The sequence below is a fragment of the Sinohyriopsis cumingii genome, unplaced genomic scaffold (assembly GCF_028554795.1).
Source record: "Sinohyriopsis cumingii isolate HCF-2022 unplaced genomic scaffold, ASM2855479v2 utg000663l, whole genome shotgun sequence".
NCBI lineage: Eukaryota > Metazoa > Mollusca > Bivalvia > Unionida > Unionidae > Sinohyriopsis > Sinohyriopsis cumingii.
This window is the reverse complement of record NW_028315922.1, coordinates 162734-186768: the sequence shown is the minus strand read 5'-3', so window position 1 is coordinate 186768 and position 24035 is coordinate 162734.

The window sequence follows — 24035 nt, the reverse complement described above, 5'->3', positions numbered from 1 at the left end:
TTTGGCATTCATGATACAGCCTTACTGTAGTTCAAGTCCTACTTGGTCAACAGGACACAAATTGTGTCTGCAAATGGAATACACTCCAGCCCAGTTGATCTATGTTGTGGTGTTCCACAAGGGTCTGTTCTTGGACCTGTTCTCTTCATTCTGTAGACTCAGCCGTTCTCAAGTGTCATAGATCATCATCCAGTGTCTCACCGATTGTACGCTGATAACACCCAAATATACAAATCTAGCCACCCAACTGAAGTTGATGCTACCATCCAAGGTGTAGAGAAGTGCATTTCTGATGTGAAATCATGGATGACATGTAACAAGCTGCACATGAATGATGATAAAACTGAGGCCATTCTGATCACAACACAAAGACTTTCTCATTCAAATCCTTGACCTCAAACAATAAATATCAGCAACACCAACATTAAATTCACACAATCAGTACAAAACCTAGTTCTTACTCTGGACAGTACTCTCACATTGCACCAACATGTCATGAACATATGCAAGGCTGCATATCTTGAGCTGAGACGCATCAGCTCCATTCGCAAATATCGTTCAGTTGATGCCACTTGTGTGTTCATTAGTACTTTCAAGACTGGACTATCGTAACTCAGTTCTGTCTGGTTCATCTCAATATCTACTCCAGAAACTTCAAAAAGTTCAAAACACAGCTGCTCGGATCACACTTAGAGTACCACGATCAGAGCACACCTCTCCGCTGATCTGTACCCTACACTGGCTATCCATTCGATCCAGAATCAAACACAAAATGTGTTCTCTGTGCTACGTGTCACTGACGGACCCTAGTCCATCATATACCTATCCGACCTCACCCATGTGTACACACCACCAAGATACTTACGCTCCTCTTCTGACAATCGTATACTCATTATTTCCACTATGAAAACAAAGTCATATGGACAGCGTTCTTTTGCATACCAGGGCCGAGCAACGTGGAATGAATTGGCACTGAGTCACAAAGACACAGTGACCCCACTCACTTATTTCAACTGCAAGAACAAACCTAAAGACCTAATAATGTTTCCTACCTTAAATATTCTCAGCATGTTTTTTCTATGTTTTCTACTTTCAAGGTGTTTGTGTTTGTAATCATATCATTATATGTTTTTTTTTTATCTTATAGGTGCTGTGTAATGTTGTAAAGCGCTTAGAGTTTCTTAAGATTAGGCGCTATACAAAGTCCTCATTGATATTATTATTATTATTATTATTATTATTATTATTATTATTATTATTTGCTGATAGGTCACTTCATAGTAAACCAGTGTATTTATTAATGCATTAGGTTAGAATTTACACATGCTTGAACTGTGAATTTGGAAAATGGTAAAGTATGTAAGATCAGTTACTATGAATGTATGCATATGTCAGAGCATGGATATTTAAATGTTTGTGTACTTTGTATGAGTTGTAAGGTAAAGAAATGCATCTGATTATTGTGATATTGTTTGGTATAACTGAATTAGGAATATGTACCTACTGATGTTATGAAACTAATTGATGTATGTATAAGAAGTAATTGATACCGTGCTGTATTATGACGTTTGTTTTACCATACAAGAACATATGGGTATCTCGATGTGTATGAATGCGTGACTGAAGAAACATAATATCCGTTATCTGACGAGAGGCTGTGTGTACTGAGAGATGAGAGGGCTAAGGAAAACGACTGTACCGTCCTTGTGTTTTCACAGGAAGCTTTTTAGGGAACACAGAACTTCCAGTTCTATTGAGTCCCGAGTCTTCAAGAGCTGGAGACGGAAGTGAGACTAGCCAAAACAGTTGAAGTCGACAGAAGTGCAGTCGTGGGGGAGAAAGTTGAGGAGGAGGGGAAGGGGTCTAGAGAAAGTTGAGGAGGAGGAAGGTTTGGGGAGGAAGAGGAGAAGGAATAGGGAGAAATAGGAGAGAGAAAGGATAAAACAGATGAGTAGAAATACAAGGACAGGTGGATATCAATCACACACTGCTAATCAAGTGATGAAATAGACTTATCAAAGGGTTGAGCGGAAGGAGTGTAATTAGAAATTTGAGTCATTTGATTACTGAATTGTTATTAAATTGTTATTCATTGAATTTCAACCTTTTTGTACATTCAGCCATCTAACCATCGGTATTGTCGACTTGGGGCTCGGAGCTTTACATTTACTTTTCACTAAATTTAACCTCTAACAAAATAGAGCCTGGATGGGACTTCTATAATAGTTTAAATAAAATATCCGGAGCACCTAACCCCAACCATAACAATCATCACAAGCCATCAAAAGTGTCCGATTACACACTAATGCACAAAAATGAGCCATCAAAAAGTTTCCCAGTATACACTAACACACAGACATGAGCCATCAAAAAGTGTCCGAGTACACACTAGCACAGACATGAACCAGCAAAAGGTGTCCCAGTACACACTAGCATACAAACATGAGCCATCAAAAAGTGTCTCAGTACACACTAACACACATACATGAGCCACTAAAATGTCAGAGTACACACTAACACAGACATGAGCCATCAAAGTGTCCCAGTACACACTAGCACACAGACATGAGCTATCAAAAAGTGTCCCAGTACACACTAGCACACAAACATGAGCCATCAAAGTGTCCCAGTACACACTAACACACAGACATGAGCCACTAAAATGTCAGAGTACACACTAACACAGACATGAGCCATCAAAAAGTGTCACTGTACACACTAGCACACAAGCATGAGCCATCAAAAAGTGTCACTGTACACACTAGCACACAAACATGAGCCATCAAAGTATCCCAGTACACACTAACATAGACATGAGCCACAGAAGTGTCAGAGTACACACTAACACAGACATGAGCCATCAAAGTGTCCCAGCACACACTAGCACACAGACATGAGCCATCAAAAAGTGTCCCAGTACACACTAACATAGATATGAGCCACAGAAGTGTCAGAGTACACACTAACACAGACATGAGCCATCAAAGTGTCCCAGTACACACTAGCACACAGACATGAGCCATCAAAAAGTGTCCCAGTACACACTAACACACATACATGAGCTATAAAACAGTGTCCTAGTAGACGCTAACACACATACATGAGCCATAAAAATGTGTCCCAGTACACACTAGCACACAGACTAACACACACAGTGTCCTAGAAGCCGCTAACACACATGCATGAGCCATAAAAAGTGTCCCAGTACACACTAACACACAGACGTGAGCCATAAAGTGTCCCAGTACACACTAACACACATACATGAGCCATTAAAAAGTGTCCTAGTAGACGCTAACACAAGATATGAGCCATAAAAAGTGTCCCAGTACACACTAACACACAGACATGAGCCATTAAAAAGTGTCCTAGTAGACGCTAACACACAGACATGAGCCATAAAAAAGTGTCCCAGTACACACTAACACACAGACAATGAGCCATAAAAATGTGCCCCAATAGTTCTAGATCATCTAGTAAAGAATCAAAGTTCAATATCAAGTCGCTTTATGCAAACGCCTGTTCAAACCAGGGATCAAATCATCACCTGAAAGTCACGTAATTACACAGAATAATGTTTCTTTGGTGTATTGGTAGCCACTGAAATTAATGTAACTAACAAAGTATCATGAATTAAAAAAGCAGTTTATGATTCTAGTTAAACTCGCATATGTACAGTGACGTGAATAACCAAATGCCAAGAATGAGCGGTTCCCTCAAAATAAAGACTTTCATCTCTGCTGGCAAACAATTCCCATTTTATTTTACCTTTGTAATGAAAAGGTTTATAGGAGACTATAAACTTGACCTGCTGATCTAAACATAAATTAATTTTCAAACATCTATTTCTAAAAATTGTCTGCCTTATAAGTGGTCATATTTTGGTCAGAGAAGAACAGATGATACAATGACTTTTGTGTTTGAAGACTTTTCCTTGTAGCTTTTAAATAGGTACATTCAGAGTAAATAATACAAATTTGTTGACTTTCTATATTATTTGTTCTGACATGGTAGATAATATAAAAATTGTGATATTTATTTTTGACTGATTTCACAACATACAGTGTGTATGTTATACAGCTAATAGTGATCCCAGGAAAGGGCTGTACTGTTCAGGTCTTTATATCTGTTATATATTTGGCAATTGAGCCTGATACAATCGTGACATATTTCTCCAGTACTGAGGAAATATATTATTCATGAAAACTGCTAAGCATGTATCGATTAATTTTTTTTACAGACACACAATTTATCACTTAAACCTTGTACATCATCAGGTCAAAGGAAAGTGAGTGAGAAAAAAACACGAGTTTTTTTGACAGATATAAAAAGTCCAAGAAATGTATGCATGTTGTTTAAATGTATTTTGAGACAGATGTATGTTTATTCTGCATTTGGGCAAAGTAAAAATAGGCGATTTCAGATTTCCTGGAACGAAAATGTACATGTGTCTAAATGATGAAACTGAACATACAATTACCATTTTGATCAAATCACTGGTATTTTTAATGTTCCATGTCAAAACTGATTCATTTTTGTCTGCATTCTGCAAAGAAGTAAAATATATCAAAATACTTTACTCTGTTAAAAACACTTTATTAAATTTTAAATTTAACTTGGTACCTGTAGTAGTATCAAATTGAATTTGATTGATAATAAGAAATAAATCAAATAAAAATAGGCACTAATATTTAGAATATTTAGGACTAGTAAAGTAAAACAAAGTAAAATTTTCATTAACAAATCAAGTGTTATGGGTTCTCCTTTTTTGACGTCTTTTGCTTATTCCTTTCAAGCATAGATTTAGTTCAAAATTAGTTTTAATAATCTTTGTTGTTTTGAGAATTAATATTGTAATGGAAAAGTACTTGATGAACTCTCAAGTTTTTATTCAACTTTCCGAACTGTGCTAAGTGCATGTGAGTATGGTCTTATATACTGACATACCTTACGAAAGTTTAGATCAATCAAAATGCAAGGCTAGTTTGATTATTCACTCAGGTAACTAAATATGTATGTACTATAATCTTGGCATACGTCAGTCTATGGAAGACGATGGTGTAGCTCCAGAGTAAGGTGTTGTTTCTCTTTCTTTCTAGCTCTCTTTTCAGCTTGCTTTATGTTCCTGTCTTCCTCGGCTTTTTGAACGCCCTGTCTGACAGCTAGGCGCCAGGTGGAATGGTCGTTAGCACAGCTCTTCCAGACGTTGACATTGATGTTGGCCGTCTTCATGTCCTTCTTGCAAACATCTTTGTAGCGCAGACGTGGTCGTCCAGTCAGTCGTGCGCCTTCTGCTAACTCACCGTATAACAGTTTCTAATCTCCCATTCATATAAAAAATCTTAGAAAAGGTTGTTCTATCCCAGCTTGTATCTCATCTGAATTCAAACAGTCTTTTTAGCAATGTACAATCTGCATATCGCCCTTGCCACAGTACTGAAACTACTTTTCTAAAAGTAGTTAATGATATTCTCTCTGCTTTGGATAGCGGAAAGATTACAGTCCTCGCCTTCCTTGATTTGTCTGCAGCATTTGACATAATAGACCATGATATATTACTTCACCGTCTCCAGCATGTATTTGGCATTCATGATACAGCCTTACTGTAGTTCAAGTCCTACTTGGTCAACAGGACACAAATTGTGTCTGCAAATGGAATACACTCCAGCCCAGTTGATCTATGTTGTGGTGTTCCACAAGGGTCTGTTCTTGGACCTGTTCTCTTCATTCTGTAGACTCAGCCGTTCTCAAGTGTCATAGATCATCATCCAGTGTCTCACCGATTGTACGCTGATAACACCCAAATATACAAATCTAGCCACCCAACTGAAGTTGATGCTACCATCCAAGGTGTAGAGAAGTGCATTTCTGATGTGAAATCATGGATGACATGTAACAAGCTGCACATGAATGATGATAAAACTGAGGCCATTCTGATCACAACACAAAGACTTTCTCATTCAAATCCTTGACCTCAAACAATAAATATCAGCAACACCAACATTAAATTCACACAATCAGTACAAAACCTAGTTCTTACTCTGGACAGTACTCTCACATTGCACCAACATGTCATGAACATATGCAAGGCTGCATATCTTGAGCTGAGACGCATCAGCTCCATTCGCAAATATCGTTCAGTTGATGCCACTTGTGTGTTCATTAGTACTTTCAAGACTGGACTATCGTAACTCAGTTCTGTCTGGTTCATCTCAATATCTACTCCAGAAACTTCAAAAAGTTCAAAACACAGCTGCTCGGATCACACTTAGAGTACCACGATCAGAGCACACCTCTCCGCTGATCTGTACCCTACACTGGCTATCCATTCGATCCAGAATCAAACACAAAATGTGTTCTCTGTGCTACGTGTCACTGACGGACCCTAGTCCATCATATACCTATCCGACCTCACCCATGTGTACACACCACCAAGATACTTACGCTCCTCTTCTGACAATCGTATACTCATTATTTCCACTATGAAAACAAAGTCATATGGACAGCGTTCTTTTGCATACCAGGGCCGAGCAACGTGGAATGAATTGGCACTGAGTCACAAAGACACAGTGACCCCACTCACTTATTTCAACTGCAAGAACAAACCTAAAGACCTAATAATGTTTCCTACCTTAAATATTCTCAGCATGTTTTTTCTATGTTTTCTACTTTCAAGGTGTTTGTGTTTGTAATCATATCATTATATGTTTTTTTTTTATCTTATAGGTGCTGTGTAATGTTGTAAAGCGCTTAGAGTTTCTTAAGATTAGGCGCTATACAAAGTCCTCATTGATATTATTATTATTATTATTATTATTATTATTATTATTATTATTATTATTATTATTTGCTGATAGGTCACTTCATAGTAAACCAGTGTATTTATTAATGCATTAGGTTAGAATTTACACATGCTTGAACTGTGAATTTGGAAAATGGTAAAGTATGTAAGATCAGTTACTATGAATGTATGCATATGTCAGAGCATGGATATTTAAATGTTTGTGTACTTTGTATGAGTTGTAAGGTAAAGAAATGCATCTGATTATTGTGATATTGTTTGGTATAACTGAATTAGGAATATGTACCTACTGATGTTATGAAACTAATTGATGTATGTATAAGAAGTAATTGATACCGTGCTGTATTATGACGTTTGTTTTACCATACAAGAACATATGGGTATCTCGATGTGTATGAATGCGTGACTGAAGAAACATAATATCCGTTATCTGACGAGAGGCTGTGTGTACTGAGAGATGAGAGGGCTAAGGAAAACGACTGTACCGTCCTTGTGTTTTCACAGGAAGCTTTTTAGGGAACACAGAACTTCCAGTTCTATTGAGTCCCGAGTCTTCAAGAGCTGGAGACGGAAGTGAGACTAGCCAAAACAGTTGAAGTCGACAGAAGTGCAGTCGTGGGGGAGAAAGTTGAGGAGGAGGGGAAGGGGTCTAGAGAAAGTTGAGGAGGAGGAAGGTTTGGGGAGGAAGAGGAGAAGGAATAGGGAGAAATAGGAGAGAGAAAGGATAAAACAGATGAGTAGAAATACAAGGACAGGTGGATATCAATCACACACTGCTAATCAAGTGATGAAATAGACTTATCAAAGGGTTGAGCGGAAGGAGTGTAATTAGAAATTTGAGTCATTTGATTACTGAATTGTTATTAAATTGTTATTCATTGAATTTCAACCTTTTTGTACATTCAGCCATCTAACCATCGGTATTGTCGACTTGGGGCTCGGAGCTTTACATTTACTTTTCACTAAATTTAACTTCTAACAAAATAGAGCCTGGATGGGACTTCTATAATAGTTTAAATAAAATATCCGGAGCACCTAACCCCAACCATAACAATCATCACAAGCCATCAAAAGTGTCCGATTACACACTAATGCACAAAAATGAGCCATCAAAAAGTTTCCCAGTATACACTAACACACAGACATGAGCCATCAAAAAGTGTCCGAGTACACACTAGCACAGACATGAACCAGCAAAAGGTGTCCCAGTACACACTAGCATACAAACATGAGCCATCAAAAAGTGTCTCAGTACACACTAACACACATACATGAGCCACTAAAATGTCAGAGTACACACTAACACAGACATGAGCCATCAAAGTGTCCCAGTACACACTAGCACACAGACATGAGCTATCAAAAAGTGTCCCAGTACACACTAGCACACAAACATGAGCCATCAAAGTGTCCCAGTACACACTAACACACAGACATGAGCCACTAAAATGTCAGAGTACACACTAACACAGACATGAGCCATCAAAAAGTGTCACTGTACACACTAGCACACAAGCATGAGCCATCAAAAAGTGTCACTGTACACACTAGCACACAAACATGAGCCATCAAAGTATCCCAGTACACACTAACATAGACATGAGCCACAGAAGTGTCAGAGTACACACTAACACAGACATGAGCCATCAAAGTGTCCCAGCACACACTAGCACACAGACATGAGCCATCAAAAAGTGTCCCAGTACACACTAACATAGATATGAGCCACAGAAGTGTCAGAGTACACACTAACACAGACATGAGCCATCAAAGTGTCCCAGTACACACTAGCACACAGACATGAGCCATCAAAAAGTGTCCCAGTACACACTAACACACATACATGAGCTATAAAACAGTGTCCTAGTAGACGCTAACACACATACATGAGCCATAAAAATGTGTCCCAGTACACACTAGCACACAGACTAACACACACAGTGTCCTAGAAGCCGCTAACACACATGCATGAGCCATAAAAAGTGTCCCAGTACACACTAACACACAGACGTGAGCCATAAAGTGTCCCAGTACACACTAACACACATACATGAGCCATTAAAAAGTGTCCTAGTAGACGCTAACACAAGATATGAGCCATAAAAAGTGTCCCAGTACACACTAACACACATACATGAGCCATTAAAAAGTGTCCTAGTAGACGCTAACACAAGATATGAGCCATAAAAAGTGTCCCAGTACACACTAACACACAGACATGAGCCATTAAAAAGTGTCCTAGTAGACGCTAACACACAGACATGAGCCATAAAAAAGTGTCCCAGTACACACTAACACACAGACAATGAGCCATAAAAATGTGCCCCAATAGTTCTAGATCATCTAGTAAAGAATCAAAGTTCAATATCAAGTCGCTTTATGCAAACGCCTGTTCAAACCAGGGATCAAATCATCACCTGAAAGTCACGTAATTACACAGAATAATGTTTCTTTGGTGTATTGGTAGCCACTGAAATTAATGTAACTAACAAAGTATCATGAATTAAAAAAGCAGTTTATGATTCTAGTTAAACTCGCATATGTACAGTGACGTGAATAACCAAATGCCAAGAATGAGCGGTTCCCTCAAAATAAAGACTTTCATCTCTGCTGGCAAACAATTCCCATTTTATTTTACCTTTGTAATGAAAAGGTTTATAGGAGACTATAAACTTGACCTGCTGATCTAAACATAAATTAATTTTCAAACATCTATTTCTAAAAATTGTCTGCCTTATAAGTGGTCATATTTTGGTCAGAGAAGAACAGATGATACAATGACTTTTGTGTTTGAAGACTTTTCCTTGTAGCTTTTAAATAGGTACATTCAGAGTAAATAATACAAATTTGTTGACTTTCTATATTATTTGTTCTGACATGGTAGATAATATAAAAATTGTGATATTTATTTTTGACTGATTTCACAACATACAGTGTGTATGTTATACAGCTAATAGTGATCCCAGGAAAGGGCTGTACTGTTCAGGTCTTTATATCTGTTATATATTTGGCAATTGAGCCTGATACAATCGTGACATATTTCTCCAGTACTGAGGAAATATATTATTCATGAAAACTGCTAAGCATGTATCGATTAATTTTTTTTACAGACACACAATTTATCACTTAAACCTTGTACATCATCAGGTCAAAGGAAAGTGAGTGAGAAAAAAACACGAGTTTTTTTGACAGATATAAAAAGTCCAAGAAATGTATGCATGTTGTTTAAATGTATTTTGAGACAGATGTATGTTTATTCTGCATTTGGGCAAAGTAAAAATAGGCGATTTCAGATTTCCTGGAACGAAAATGTACATGTGTCTAAATGATGAAACTGAACATACAATTACCATTTTGATCAAATCACTGGTATTTTTAATGTTCCATGTCAAAACTGATTCATTTTTGTCTGCATTCTGCAAAGAAGTAAAATATATCAAAATACTTTACTCTGTTAAAAACACTTTATTAAATTTTAAATTTAACTTGGTACCTGTAGTAGTATCAAATTGAATTTGATTGATAATAAGAAATAAATCAAATAAAAATAGGCACTAATATTTAGAATATTTAGGACTAGTAAAGTAAAACAAAGTAAAATTTTCATTAACAAATCAAGTGTTATGGGTTCTCCTTTTTTGACGTCTTTTGCTTATTCCTTTCAAGCATAGATTTAGTTCAAAATTAGTTTTAATAATCTTTGTTGTTTTGAGAATTAATATTGTAATGGAAAAGTACTTGATGAACTCTCAAGTTTTTATTCAACTTTCCGAACTGTGCTAAGTGCATGTGAGTATGGTCTTATATACTGACATACCTTACGAAAGTTTAGATCAATCAAAATGCAAGGCTAGTTTGATTATTCACTCAGGTAACTAAATATGTATGTACTATAATCTTGGCATACGTCAGTCTATGGAAGACGATGGTGTAGCTCCAGAGTAAGGTGTTGTTTCTCTTTCTTTCTAGCTCTCTTTTCAGCTTGCTTTATGTTCCTGTCTTCCTCGGCTTTTTGAACGCCCTGTCTGACAGCTAGGCGCCAGGTGGAATGGTCGTTAGCACAGCTCTTCCAGACGTTGACATTGATGTTGGCCGTCTTCATGTCCTTCTTGCAAACATCTTTGTAGCGCAGACGTGGTCGTCCAGTCAGTCGTGCGCCTTCTGCTAACTCACCGTATAACAGTTTCTAATCTCCCATTCATATAAAAAATCTTAGAAAAGGTTGTTCTATCCCAGCTTGTATCTCATCTGAATTCAAACAGTCTTTTTAGCAATGTACAATCTGCATATCGCCCTTGCCACAGTACTGAAACTACTTTTCTAAAAGTAGTTAATGATATTCTCTCTGCTTTGGATAGCGGAAAGATTACAGTCCTCGCCTTCCTTGATTTGTCTGCAGCATTTGACATAATAGACCATGATATATTACTTCACCGTCTCCAGCATGTATTTGGCATTCATGATACAGCCTTACTGTAGTTCAAGTCCTACTTGGTCAACAGGACACAAATTGTGTCTGCAAATGGAATACACTCCAGCCCAGTTGATCTATGTTGTGGTGTTCCACAAGGGTCTGTTCTTGGACCTGTTCTCTTCATTCTGTAGACTCAGCCGTTCTCAAGTGTCATAGATCATCATCCAGTGTCTCACCGATTGTACGCTGATAACACCCAAATATACAAATCTAGCCACCCAACTGAAGTTGATGCTACCATCCAAGGTGTAGAGAAGTGCATTTCTGATGTGAAATCATGGATGACATGTAACAAGCTGCACATGAATGATGATAAAACTGAGGCCATTCTGATCACAACACAAAGACTTTCTCATTCAAATCCTTGACCTCAAACAATAAATATCAGCAACACCAACATTAAATTCACACAATCAGTACAAAACCTAGTTCTTACTCTGGACAGTACTCTCACATTGCACCAACATGTCATGAACATATGCAAGGCTGCATATCTTGAGCTGAGACGCATCAGCTCCATTCGCAAATATCGTTCAGTTGATGCCACTTGTGTGTTCATTAGTACTTTCAAGACTGGACTATCGTAACTCAGTTCTGTCTGGTTCATCTCAATATCTACTCCAGAAACTTCAAAAAGTTCAAAACACAGCTGCTCGGATCACACTTAGAGTACCACGATCAGAGCACACCTCTCCGCTGATCTGTACCCTACACTGGCTATCCATTCGATCCAGAATCAAACACAAAATGTGTTCTCTGTGCTACGTGTCACTGACGGACCCTAGTCCATCATATACCTATCCGACCTCACCCATGTGTACACACCACCAAGATACTTACGCTCCTCTTCTGACAATCGTATACTCATTATTTCCACTATGAAAACAAAGTCATATGGACAGCGTTCTTTTGCATACCAGGGCCGAGCAACGTGGAATGAATTGGCACTGAGTCACAAAGACACAGTGACCCCACTCACTTATTTCAACTGCAAGAACAAACCTAAAGACCTAATAATGTTTCCTACCTTAAATATTCTCAGCATGTTTTTTCTATGTTTTCTAATTTCAAGGTGTTTGTGTTTGTAATCATATCATTATATGTTTTTTTTTTTATCTTATAGGTGCTGTGTAATGTTGTAAAGCGCTTAGAGTTTCTTAAGATTAGGCGCTATACAAAGTCCTCATTGATATTATTATTATTATTATTATTATTATTATTATTATTATTATTATTATTATTATTTGCTGATAGGTCACTTCATAGTAAACCAGTGTATTTATTAATGCATTAGGTTAGAATTTACACATGCTTGAACTGTGAATTTGGAAAATGGTAAAGTATGTAAGATCAGTTACTATGAATGTATGCATATGTCAGAGCATGGATATTTAAATGTTTGTGTACTTTGTATGAGTTGTAAGGTAAAGAAATGCATCTGATTATTGTGATATTGTTTGGTATAACTGAATTAGGAATATGTACCTACTGATGTTATGGAACTAATTGATGTATGTATAAGAAGTAATTGATACCGTGCTGTATTATGACGTTTGTTTTACCATACAAGAACATATGGGTATCTCGATGTGTATGAATGCGTGACTGAAGAAACATAATATCCGTTATCTGACGAGAGGCTGTGTGTACTGAGAGATGAGAGGGCTAAGGAAAACGACTGTACCGTCCTTGTGTTTTCACAGGAAGCTTTTTAGGGAACACAGAACTTCCAGTTCTATTGAGTCCCGAGTCTTCAAGAGCTGGAGACGGAAGTGAGACTAGCCAAAACAGTTGAAGTCGACAGAAGTGCAGTCGTGGGGGAGAAAGTTGAGGAGGAGGGGAAGGGGTCTAGAGAAAGTTGAGGAGGAGGAAGGTTTGGGGAGGAAGAGGAGAAGGAATAGGGAGAAATAGGAGAGAGAAAGGATAAAACAGATGAGTAGAAATACAAGGACAGGTGGATATCAATCACACACTGCTAATCAAGTGATGAAATAGACTTATCAAAGGGTTGAGCGGAAGGAGTGTAATTAGAAATTTGAGTCATTTGATTACTGAATTGTTATTAAATTGTTATTCATTGAATTTCAACCTTTTTGTACATTCAGCCATCTAACCATCGGTATTGTCGACTTGGGGCTCGGAGCTTTACATTTACTTTTCACTAAATTTAACTTCTAACAAAATAGAGCCTGGATGGGACTTCTATAATAGTTTAAATAAAATATCCGGAGCACCTAACCCCAACCATAACAATCATCACAAGCCATCAAAAGTGTCCGATTACACACTAATGCACAAAAATGAGCCATCAAAAAGTTTCCCAGTATACACTAACACACAGACATGAGCCATCAAAAAGTGTCCGAGTACACACTAGCACAGACATGAACCAGCAAAAGGTGTCCCAGTACACACTAGCATACAAACATGAGCCATCAAAAAGTGTCTCAGTACACACTAACACACATACATGAGCCACTAAAATGTCAGAGTACACACTAACACAGACATGAGCCATCAAAGTGTCCCAGTACACACTAGCACACAGACATGAGCTATCAAAAAGTGTCCCAGTACACACTAGCACACAAACATGAGCCATCAAAGTGTCCCAGTACACACTAACACACAGACATGAGCCACTAAAATGTCAGAGTACACACTAACACAGACATGAGCCATCAAAAAGTGTCACTGTACACACTAGCACACAAACATGAGCCATCAAAAAGTGTCACTGTACACACTAGCACACAAACATGAGCCATCAAAGTATCCCAGTACACACTAACATAGACATGAGCCACAGAAGTGTCAGAGTACACACTAACACAGACATGAGCCATCAAAGTGTCCCAGCACACACTAGCACACAGACATGAGCCATCAAAAAGTGTCCCAGTACACACTAACATAGATATGAGCCACAGAAGTGTCAGAGTACACACTAACACAGACATGAGCCATCAAAGTGTCCCAGTATACACTAGCACACAGACATGAGCCATCAAAAAGTGTCCCAGTACACACTAACACACATACATGAGATATAAAACAGTGTCCTAGTAGACGCTAACACACATACATGAGCCATAAAAATGTGTCCCAGTACACACTAGCACACAGACTAACACACACAGTGTCCTAGAAGCCGCTAACACACATACATGAGCCATAAAAAGTGTCCCAGTACACACTAACACACAGACGTGAGCCATAAAGTGTCCCAGTACACACTAACACACATACATGAGCCATTAAAAAGCGTCCTAGTAGACGCTAACACAAGATATGAGCCATAAAAAGTGTCCCAGTACACACTAACACACAGACATGAGCCATATAAAAGTGTCCTAGTAGACGCTAACACACAGACATGAGCCATAAAAAAGTGTCCCAGTACACACTAACACACAGACATTGAGCCATAAAAATGTGCCCCAATAGTTCTAGATCATCTAGTAAAGAATCAAAGTTCAATATCAAGTCGCTTTATGCAAACGCCTGTTCAAACCAGGGATCAAATCATCACCTGAAAGTCACGTAATTACACAGAATAATGTTTCTTTGGTGTATTGGTAGCCACTGAAATTAATGTAACTAACAAAGTATCATGAATTAAAAAAGCAGTTTATGATTCTAGTTAAACTCGCATATGTACAGTGACGTGAATAACCAAATGCCAAGAATGAGCGGTTCCCTCAAAATAAAGACTTTCATCTCTGCTGGCAAACAATTCCCATTTTATTTTACCTTTGTAATGAAAAGGTTTATAGGAGACTATAAACTTGACCTGCTGATCTAAACATAAATTAATTTTCAAACATCTATTTCTAAAAATTGTCTGCCTTATAAGTGGTCATATTTTGGTCAGAGAAGAACAGATGATACAATGACTTTTGTGTTTGAAGACTTTTCCTTGTAGCTTTTAAATAGGTACATTCAGAGTAAATAATACAAATTTGTTGACTTTCTATATTATTTGTTCTGACATGGTAGATAATATAAAAAATGTGATATTTATTTTTGACTGATTTCACAACATACAGTGTGTATGTTATACAGCTAATAGTGATCCCAGGAAAGGGCTGTACTGTTCAGGTCTTTATATCTGTTATATATTTGGCAATTGAGCCTGATACAATCGTGACATATTTCTCCAGTACTGAGGAAATATATTATTCATGAAAACTGCTAAGCATGTATCGATTAATTTTTTTTACAGACACACAATTTATCACTTAAACCTTGTACATCATCAGGTCAAAGGAAAGTGAGTGAGAAAAAAACACGAGTTTTTTTGACAGATATAAAAAGTCCAAGAAATGTATGCATGTTGTTTAAATGTATTTTGAGACAGATGTATGTTTATTCTGCATTTGGGCAAAGTAAAAATAGGCGATTTCAGATTTCCTGGAACGAAAATGTACATGTGTCTAAATGATGAAACTGAACATACAATTACCATTTTGATCAAATCACTGGTATTTTTAATGTTCCATGTCAAAACTGATTCATTTTTGTCTGCATTCTGCAAAGAAGTAAAATATATCAAAATACTTTACTCTGTTAAAAACACTTTATTAAATTTTAAATTTAACTTGGTACCTGTAGTAGTATCAAATTGAATTTGATTGATAATAAGAAATAAATCAAATAAAAATAGGCACTAATATTTAGAATATTTAGGACTAGTAAAGTAAAACAAAGTAAAATTTTCATTAACAAATCAAGTGTTATGGGTTCTCCTTTTTTGACGTCTTTTGCTTATTCCTTTCAAGCATAGATTTAGTTCAAAATTAGTTTTAATAATCTTTGTTGTTTTGAGAATTAATATTGTAATGGAAAAGTACTTGATGAACTCTCAAGTTTTTATTCAACTTTCCGAACTGTGCTAAGTGCATGTGAGTATGGTCTTATATACTGACATACCTTACGAAAGTTTAGATCAATCAAAATGCAAGGCTAGTTTGATTATTCACTCAGGTAACTAAATATGTATGTACTATAATCTTGGCATACGTCAGTCTATGGAAGACGATGGTGTAGCTCCAGAGTAAGGTGTTGTTTCTCTTTCTTTCTAGCTCTCTTTTCAGCTTGCTTTATGTTCCTGTCTTCCTCGGCTTTTTGAACGCCCTGTCTGACAGCTAGGCGCCAGGTGGAATGGTCGTTAGCACAGCTCTTCCAGACGTTGACATTGATGTTGGCCGTCTTCATGTCCTTCTTGCAAACATCTTTGTAGCGCAGACGTGGTCGTCCAGTCAGTCGTGCGCCTTCTGCTAACTCACCGTATAACAGTTTCTAATCTCCCATTCATATAAAAAATCTTAGAAAAGGTTGTTCTATCCCAGCTTGTATCTCATCTGAATTCAAACAGTCTTTTTAGCAATGTACAATCTGCATATCGCCCTTGCCACAGTACTGAAACTACTTTTCTAAAAGTAGTTAATGATATTCTCTCTGCTTTGGATAGCGGAAAGATTACAGTCCTCGCCTTCCTTGATTTGTCTGCAGCATTTGACATAATAGACCATGATATATTACTTCACCGTCTCCAGCATGTATTTGGCATTCATGATACAGCCTTACTGTAGTTCAAGTCCTACTTGGTCAACAGGACACAAATTGTGTCTGCAAATGGAATACACTCCAGCCCAGTTGATCTATGTTGTGGTGTTCCACAAGGGTCTGTTCTTGGACCTGTTCTCTTCATTCTGTAGACTCAGCCGTTCTCAAGTGTCATAGATCATCATCCAGTGTCTCACCGATTGTACGCTGATAACACCCAAATATACAAATCTAGCCACCCAACTGAAGTTGATGCTACCATCCAAGGTGTAGAGAAGTGCATTTCTGATGTGAAATCATGGATGACATGTAACAAGCTGCACATGAATGATGATAAAACTGAGGCCATTCTGATCACAACACAAAGACTTTCTCATTCAAATCCTTGACCTCAAACAATAAATATCAGCAACACCAACATTAAATTCACACAATCAGTACAAAACCTAGTTCTTACTCTGGACAGTACTCTCACATTGCACCAACATGTCATGAACATATGCAAGGCTGCATATCTTGAGCTGAGACGCATCAGCTCCATTCGCAAATATCGTTCAGTTGATGCCACTTGTGTGTTCATTAGTACTTTCAAGACTGGACTATCGTAACTCAGTTCTGTCTGGTTCATCTCAATATCTACTCCAGAAACTTCAAAAAGTTCAAAACACAGCTGCTCGGATCACACTTAGAGTACCACGATCAGAGCACACCTCTCCGCTGATCTGTACCCTACACTGGCTATCCATTCGATCCAGAATCAAACACAAAATGTGTTCTCTGTGCTACGTGTCACTGACGGACCCTAGTCCATCATATACCTATCCGACCTCACCCATGTGTACACACCACCAAGATACTTACGCTCCTCTTCTGACAATCGTATACTCATTATTTCCACTATGAAAACAAAGTCATATGGACAGCGTTCTTTTGCATACCAGGGCCGAGCAACGTGGAATGAATTGGCACTGAGTCACAAAGACACAGTGACCCCACTCACTTATTTCAACTGCAAGAACAAACCTAAAGACCTAATAATGTTTCCTACCTTAAATATTCTCAGCATGTTTTTTCTATGTTTTCTAATTTCAAGGTGTTTGTGTTTGTAATCATATCATTATATGTTTTTTTTTTTATCTTATAGGTGCTGTGTAATGTTGTAAAGCGCTTAGAGTTTCTTAAGATTAGGCGCTATACAAAGTCCTCATTGATATTATTATTATTATTATTATTATTATTATTATTATTATTTGCTGATAGGTCACTTCATAGTAAACCAGTGTATTTATTAATGCATTAGGTTAGAATTTACACATGCTTGAACTGTGAATTTGGAAAATGGTAAAGTATGTAAGATCAGTTACTATGAATGTATGCATATGTCAGAGCATGGATATTTAAATGTTTGTGTACTTTGTATGAGTTGTAAGGTAAAGAAATGCATCTGATTATTGTGATATTGTTTGGTATAACTGAATTAGGAATATGTACCTACTGATGTTATGAAACTAATTGATGTATGTATAAGAAGTAATTGATACCGTGCTGTATTATGACGTTTGTTTTACCATACAAGAACATATGGGTATCTCGATGTGTATGAATGCGTGACTGAAGAAACATAATATCCGTTATCTGACGAGAGGCTGTGTGTACTGAGAGATGAGAGGGCTAAGGAAAACGACTGTACCGTCCTTGTGTTTTCACAGGAAGCTTTTTAGGGAACACAGAACTTCCAGTTCTATTGAGTCCCGAGTCTTCAAGAGCTGGAGACGGAAGTGAGACTAGCCAAAACAGTTGAAGTCGACAGAAGTGCAGTCGTGGGGGAGAAAGTTGAGGAGGAGGGGAAGGGGTCTAGAGAAAGTTGAGGAGGAGGAAGGTTTGGGGAGGAAGAGGAGAAGGAATAGGGAGAAATAGGAGAGAGAAAGGATAAAACAGATGAGTAGAAATACAAGGACAGGTGGATATCAATCACACACTGCTAATCAAGTGATGAAATAGACTTATCAAAGGGTTGAGCGGAAGGAGTGTAATTAGAAATTTGAGTCATTTGATTACTGAATTGTTATTAAATTGTTATTCATTGAATTTCAACCTTTTTGTACATTCAGCCATCTAACCATCGGTATTGTCGACTTGGGGCTCGGAGCTTTACATTTACTTTTCACTAAATGTAAATTCCAACAAAATAGAGCCTGGATGGGACTTCTATAATAGTTTAAATAAAATATCCGGAGCACCTAACCCCAACCATAACAATCATCACAAGCCATCAAAAGTGTCCGATTACACACTAATGCACAAAAATGAGCCATCAAAAAGTTTCCCAGTATACACTAACACACAGACTTGAGCCATCAAAAAGTGTCCGAGTACACACTAGCACAGACATGAACCAGCAAAAGGTGTCCCAGTACACACTAGCATACAAACATGAGCCATCAAAAAGTGTCTCAGTACACACTAACACACATACATGAGCCACTAAAATGTCAGAGTACACACTAACACAGACATGAGCCATCAAAGTGTCCCAGTACACACTAGCACACAGACATGAGCTATCAAAAAGTGTCCCAGTACACACTAGCACACAAACATGAGCCATCAAAGTGTCCCAGTACACACTAACACACAGACATGAGCCACTAAAATGTCAGAGTACACACTAACACAGACATGAGCCATCAAAAAGTGTCACTGTACACACTAGCACACAAACATGAGCCATCAAAAAGTGTCACTGTACACACTAGCACACAAACATGAGCCATCAAAGTATCCCAGTACACACTAACATAGACATGAGCCACAGAAGTGTCAGAGTACACACTAACACAGACATGAGCCATCAAAGTGTCCCAGCACACACTAGCACACAGACATGAGCCATCAAAAAGTGTCCCAGTACACACTAACATAGATATGAGCCACAGAAGTGTCAGAGTACACACTAACACAGACATGAGCCATCAAAGTGTCCCAGTACACACTAGCACACATACATGAGCCATCAAAAAGTGTCCCAGTACACACTAACACACATACATGAGCTATAAAACAGTGTCCTAGTAGACGCTAACACACATACATGAGCCATAAAAATGTGTCCCAGTACACACTAGCACACAGACTAACACACACAGTGTCCTAGAAGCCGCTAACACACATACATGAGCCATAAAAAGTGTCCCAGTACACACTAACACACAGACGTGAGCCATAAAGTGTCCCAGTACACACTAACACACATACATGAGCCATTAAAAAGTGTCCTAGTAGACGCTAACACAAGATATGAGCCATAAAAAGTGTCCCAGTACACACTAACACACAGACATGAGCCATAAAAAGTGTCCTAGTAGACGCTAACACACAGACATGAGCCATAAAAAAGTGTCCCAGTACACACTAACACACAGACATTGAGCCATAAAAATGTGCCCCAATAGTTCTAGATCATCTAGTAAAGAATCAAAGTTCAATATCAAGTCGCTTTATGCAAACGCCTGTTCAAACCAGGGATCAAATCATCACCTGAAAGTCACGTAATTACACAGAATAATGTTTCTTTGGTGTATTGGTAGCCACTGAAATTAATGTAACTAACAAAGTATCATGAATTAAAAAAGCAGTTTATGATTCTAGTTAAACTCGCATATGTACAGTGACGTGAATAACCAAATGCCAAGAATGAGCGGTTCCCTCAAAATAAAGACTTTCATCTCTGCTGGCAAACAATTCCCATTTTATTTTACCTTTGTAATGAAAAGGTTTATAGGAGACTATAAACTTGACCTGCTGATCTAAACATAAATTAATTTTCAAACATCTATTTCTAAAAATTGTCTGCCTTATAAGTGGTCATATTTTGGTCAGAGAAGAACAGATGATACAATGACTTTTGTGTTTGAAGACTTTTCCTTGTAGCTTTTAAATAGGTACATTCAGAGTAAATAATACAAATTTGTTGACTTTCTATATTATTTGTTCTGACATGGTAGATAATATAAAAATTGTGATATTTATTTTTGACTGATTTCACAACATACAGTGTGTATGTTATACAGCTAATAGTGATCCCAGGAAAGGGCTGTACTGTTCAGGTCTTTATATCTGTTATATATTTGGCAATTGAGCCTGATACAATCGTGACATATTTCTCCAGTACTGAGGAAATATATTATTCATGAAAACTGCTAAGCATGTATCGATTAATTTTTTTTACAGACACACAATTTATCACTTAAACCTTGTACATCATCAGGTCAAAGGAAAGTGAGTGAGAAAAAAACACGAGTTTTTTTGACAGATATAAAAAGTCCAAGAAATGTATGCATGTTGTTTAAATGTATTTTGAGACAGATGTATGTTTATTCTGCATTTGGGCAAAGTAAAAATAGGCGATTTCAGATTTCCTGGAACGAAAATGTACATGTGTCTAAATGATGAAACTGAACATACAATTACCATTTTGATCAAATCACTGGTATTTTTAATGTTCCATGTCAAAACTGATTCATTTTTGTCTGCATTCTGCAAAGAAGTAAAATATATCAAAATACTTTACTCTGTTAAAAACACTTTATTAAATTTTAAATTTAACTTGGTACCTGTAGTAGTATCAAATTGAATTTGATTGATAATAAGAAATAAATCAAATAAAAATAGGCACTAATATTTAGAATATTTAGGACTAGTAAAGTAAAACAAAGTAAAATTTTCATTAACAAATCAAGTGTTATGGGTTCTCCTTTTTTGACGTCTTTTGCTTATTCCTTTCAAGCATAGATTTAGTTCAAAATTAGTTTTAATAATCTTTGTTGTTTTGAGAATTAATATTGTAATGGAAAAGTACTTGATGAACTCTCAAGTTTTTATTCAACTTTCCGAACTGTGCTAAGTGCATGTGAGTATGGTCTTATATACTGACATACCTTACGAAAGTTTAGATCAATCAAAATGCAAGGCTAGTTTGATTATTCACTCAGGTAACTAAATATGTATGTACTATAATCTTGGCATACGTCAGTCTATGGAAGACGATGGTGTAGCTCCAGAGTAAGGTGTTGTTTCTCTTTCTTTCTAGCTCTCTTTTCAGCTTGCTTTATGTTCCTGTCTTCCTCGGCTTTTTGAACGCCCTGTCTGACAGCTAGGCGCCAGGTGGAATGGTCGTTAGCACAGCTCTTCCAGACGTTGACATAGATGTTGGCCGTCTTCATGTCCTTCTTGCAAACATCTTTGTAGCGCAGACGTGGTCGTCCAGTCAGTCGTGCGCCTTCTGCTAACTCACCGTATAACAGTTTCTAATCTCCCATTCATATAAAAAATCTTAGAAAAGGTTGTTCTATCCCAGCTTGTATCTCATCTGAATTCAAACAGTCTTTTTAGCAATGTACAATCTGCATATCGCCCTTGCCACAGTACTGAAACTACTTTTCTAAAAGTAGTTAATGATATTCTCTCTGCTTTGGATAGCGGAAAGATTACAGTCCTCGCCTTCCTTGATTTGTCTGCAGCATTTGACATAATAGACCATGATATATTACTTCACCGTCTCCAGCATGTATTTGGCATTCATGATACAGCCTTACTGTAGTTCAAGTCCTACTTGGTCAACAGGACACAAATTGTGTCTGCAAATGGAATACACTCCAGCCCAGTTGATCTATGTTGTGGTGTTCCACAAGGGTCTGTTCTTGGACCTGTTCTCTTCATTCTGTAGACTCAGCCGTTCTCAAGTGTCATAGATCATCATCCAGTGTCTCACCGATTGTACGCTGATAACACCCAAATATACAAATCTAGCCACCCAACTGAAGTTGATGCTACCATCCAAGGTGTAGAGAAGTGCATTTCTGATGTGAAATCATGGATGACATGTAACAAGCTGCACATGAATGATGATAAAACTGAGGCCATTCTGATCACAACACAAAGACTTTCTCATTCAAATCCTTGACCTCAAACAATAAATATCAGCAACACCAACATTAAATTCACACAATCAGTACAAAACCTAGTTCTTACTCTGGACAGTACTCTCACATTGCACCAACATGTCATGAACATATGCAAGGCTGCATATCTTGAGCTGAGACGCATCAGCTCCATTCGCAAATATCGTTCAGTTGATGCCACTTGTGTGTTCATTAGTACTTTCAAGACTGGACTATCGTAACTCAGTTCTGTCTGGTTCATCTCAATATCTACTCCAGAAACTTCAAAAAGTTCAAAACACAGCTGCTCGGATCACACTTAGAGTACCACGATCAGAGCACACCTCTCCGCTGATCTGTACCCTACACTGGCTATCCATTCGATCCAGAATCAAACACAAAATGTGTTCTCTGTGCTACGTGTCACTGACGGACCCTAGTCCATCATATACCTATCCGACCTCACCCATGTGTACACACCACCAAGATACTTACGCTCCTCTTCTGACAATCGTATACTCATTATTTCCACTATGAAAACAAAGTCATATGGACAGCGTTCTTTTGCATACCAGGGCCGAGCAACGTGGAATGAATTGGCACTGAGTCACAAAGACACAGTGACCCCACTCACTTATTTCAACTGCAAGAACAAACCTAAAGACCTAATAATGTTTCCTACCTTAAATATTCTCAGCATGTTTTTTCTATGTTTTCTAATTTCAAGGTGTTTGTGTTTGTAATCATATCATTATATGTTTTTTTTTTTTATCTTATAGGTGCTGTGTAATGTTGTAAAGCGCTTAGAGTTTCTTAAGATTAGGCGCTATACAAAGTCCTCATTGATATTATTATTATTATTATTATTATTATTATTATTATTATTATTATTATTATTTGCTGATAGGTCACTTCATAGTAAACCAGTGTATTTATTAATGCATTAGGTTAGAATTTACACATGCTTGAACTGTGAATTTGGAAAATGGTAAAGTATGTAAGATCAGTTACTATGAATGTATGCATATGTCAGAGCATGGATATTTAAATGTTTGTGTACTTTGTATGAGTTGTAAGGTAAAGAAATGCATCTGATTATTGTGATATTGTTTGGTATAACTGAATTAGGAATATGTACCTACTGATGTTATGAAACTAATTGATGTATGTATAAGAAGTAATTGATACCGTGCTGTATTATGACGTTTGTTTTACCATACAAGAACATATGGGTATCTCGATGTGTATGAAT